Here is a 679-nt window from a genome sequence, read left to right on the forward strand (position 1 = left end):
GGGAAAGTTGCGAGTTCGATAGGTTAGGGGGGTGTGGCGGACGAACGGGTTGCGTATCCGGAATCGTCTCGTCGTTCTGAGCAACTTTCATGTTGAAAATATTTTAATCCGAGTTACGGATTAAAAGATATGATTTTTAAAAGATTTTAACAATTTCTGGAATTTATTTAATTATTTAATTAATTCGGAAAATGGATTTATGACGTCAGCATGGCGTTAGGCTGACATCAGCAGTCAACAGGGGTTGACTGGGTCAAACTGACGCGTGGGTCCAACGGGACCCACCTGTCATACTCTGTTAGGTTAATTAGGATTTAGTTAAACTAATTACTGTTTAATTAAGCTAACAGGTTAATTAGGTTAATCTAATTATGATTAATTAACTTAATTAATTCCTTAATTAATTAATTAATTTAATTATTATTTATTTATTTAATATATATATTTTTTTAATTCTTTTTTTTATATAAAACCGTTCTGGGCGTGGGGCCCCCTGTCATAGGCCCCAGGGGCCAATCGGGCAAACGGGCGTGCGGGCGCACAAGTGTGGTGCCCGTGCCCGAGACCAACCACGGGCGCGACCGCGGAGTGGCCGGCCAGCCGGTGCTGCGCCCTGCAGCGGCGAGCTGAGGCGGTGGCCGGACATGGGAGGACGGCGCATGTGCGCGCCGAACGGCGG

This window comes from Triticum dicoccoides, chromosome 6A (assembly GCF_002162155.2).
Source record: "Triticum dicoccoides isolate Atlit2015 ecotype Zavitan chromosome 6A, WEW_v2.0, whole genome shotgun sequence".
Taxonomy (NCBI): domain Eukaryota; kingdom Viridiplantae; phylum Streptophyta; class Magnoliopsida; order Poales; family Poaceae; genus Triticum; species Triticum dicoccoides.